Source organism: Octopus bimaculoides, chromosome 22, assembly GCF_046866305.1.
Source record: "Octopus bimaculoides isolate indiv1 chromosome 22, ASM4686630v1, whole genome shotgun sequence".
In the NCBI taxonomy this organism is placed as follows: Eukaryota; Metazoa; Mollusca; class Cephalopoda; order Octopoda; family Octopodidae; genus Octopus; species Octopus bimaculoides.
Window position 1 is genome coordinate 31,038,666 of NC_142949.1, and position 2,500 is coordinate 31,041,165.

General features: G+C 36.5%; 1 long non-coding RNA gene across 3 annotated transcripts in view; it reads right to left on the reverse strand.

The window, feature by feature from the left end:
- LOC106873807 (uncharacterized) overlaps positions 1 to 2,500 on the reverse strand; it is a 76,204-nt gene that overhangs the window by 60,986 nt on the left and 12,718 nt on the right. For 2 of the 3 annotated variants that reach the window (XR_016237859.1, XR_016237858.1), the window contains exon 3: positions 1,620 to 1,839. This is a non-coding gene — a long non-coding RNA (uncharacterized LOC106873807). The remainder of the gene's footprint in view (positions 1 to 1,619; positions 1,840 to 2,500) is intronic. The other variant, XR_016237860.1, reaches the window with a different exon arrangement.

The window sequence follows — 2,500 nt, forward strand, 5'->3', positions numbered from 1 at the left end:
ATATTCTTTCAAGATTTCTAAAATAATGGGAAAAGGAAAGAAAAAAAACCCCTATATTGTTTCTTCATGTTGACTTCGCAGTCGAACTGAGAATAACGTGACAAGAGCTGGTTCCATTTGCCATTATTTTGAAAGCATAAAATGACAAGAGAATATCCTGTCTTGTTAGCAGGAATGCATCAAAGAATTGTTTCTAGTGTTGTTAGGAAATAAATAAATTCCTGGTTATTGTATTTTCAAGATGGAACAAAAGAATAAATAATGGTTTTAAATCCGGTTCCACAATATATCCTATCCAAACAGAAATAATGAGTTATTGGTGTGATATTCTCGATACTGTTGTTGCTGTTGTTGTTGTTGCTGTTGTTGTTGTTGCTGTTGTTGTTGTTGTTGCTGGTTGTTGTTGTTGCAATTATGGTGTTGTTGTTAGTGATGTTATGAGGTCGAGGACAATGGTAACGATAATGATGATGATAATGATGATGATGATGATGATGATGATGGTGGTGGGTGGTGGTGGTGGTGGTGGTAGTGATGATGATGATAATGATGATGGTGATGTGTTAGATTTAGTTACATCAATGTCACGAGCAAATTTGCACAGACATGTACTTGCGAACATAAACATATTGAGACAATGAGAGAGGGAAAGAGTGAGAGAGAGAGGGAAAGGAAGAGTGAGTGAGTGTGGGAGAAAGAAAGGGAGAGAGATAGAGAGAGAGAGAGAGAGAGAGAGAGGAGAGAGAGAGAGAGAGAGAGAGAGAGGAGAGAGAGAGAGAGAGGGTGGGGGTAGAACAAGTATCGGAGAAGATTTGCTGTTATAAATTGGTAGAGATTTTGAAGTGAAAGGAATTGAGGAAGAACACATAAAACTAAGAACTAGGAACAAAGCTAAATAGGTTTTACACAATACAGACATTAGAAAGTATTAGCCATCTATGTATCATACTTAATGTATGTACACTCTCGATATGTCAATTTCTGCAGTGTTTCTTAATAAGATTCTATTCTGAGATGAAATATATGATGGTTTTTAAATACCACGACTTCGTCCGCACGTCCCTTCTTAGTTGTTGGGAATCGTTGGTGATGTAATGGTCAAGATAGGGGTACTCCTTCCTCCGCAGTCCCTTCATGCTCTCTGGTTTGGTATCTGTCAGAGGTCGACAGTGGAGCGCGAGAATCAAGCCACGTTGACGTCACCGGTACAATAAAGCCGGCGTGGGTAGAAATGTGGTAGAGTTGACGTTTTAAAAACACAATAAATATCAGAGCGAGATAAAATACAAAATTCCCCCCCCCACTCTCTCTCTCTCTCTGTGGTATTTATTGTGTTTTAAACATAGCGTAAGTCTCTCAGAGATGTTATCTCAGGATAAATACTCTAGTAGCTGGCAAATCGACAATCTGTATACATAAAATATGATATATAGATTTCTATTTTTATTTTAAATACTTTCTCAGTTGTGTATACTGGATTTTAAAAGAAATATACATTTCTGATATCTAACATTAACCAGGTGGCCAGAACAATAATGGTGAGATCAAATAAAATATTTAGAGTCTAAGATCAACTATGATTGGATATATTTTAGAGAAATCAGTTATGTACTACGCACCGTATTCTCCTGATGCAGCGCTTTCAAACTACCATCTTTTTCGGTTACTTTCCAGCTGTCTATGAGGCATTTCGTTCAACAACGTCGTGGAGCTGGAAACTGGTTCAATGAATTCTTCGAGTCAAAGGCCGGTTATTCTGTCGTAAAGGCATTGACAAGCTAGCGGAACGTTGCAAGATGTGAACAATGGAGAATATATTATTGATTTGATTTGTCAAAACTGTTGATGAAAAAACAAGATTAAAATAAATGAAAATAAAAAGAATAAATTTATCTGACCACCCAATAGTATTTGTGACATGAATTCTCAGACAAAAAAAAAAAAGAAAGAAAAGAAATGAAACTTGCTTGAGTGAACGTAAAGGGCGTCGCTATAACGTCACTTGAGTTGCTAGAAAAATCAACTAAATCCACAAGTCACATCTTATTCTACCAAAAGAGGAAGAGCACATTGTACAATATTGTTTAAGACACGTAATGCATTTAAAATATCGGAATGATGATGGCTTGGTTGTCTTTTATAACTGGCTGAGTTAATCAGAGTTAACTTGGGATTAAAACATCACAGCAACACATCACCACAACCATAACACGTCAAACTTGTATGGTAGAATTCTCAATATTCTCATTAATATGAATTGACATAAATTGATGAATTTAAATTCGTAAATACAATCTTGTGATGAATATTGAGACACATTATTTCTCTCTCAGAGTATTACTCTCTCACTGTCTCTCTCGCTTTCTCTCCCTCCCCACCTTTTCTCTCTCTGGCCCTGTCTGTATGTTTGTACTCTTTTTTTCTCTCTCTCTCTCTCTCTCTATCTCTCTCTCTGTCTATCTTCGAATAATCTGCCATCAGTCAAAAGCGAATATTGAAA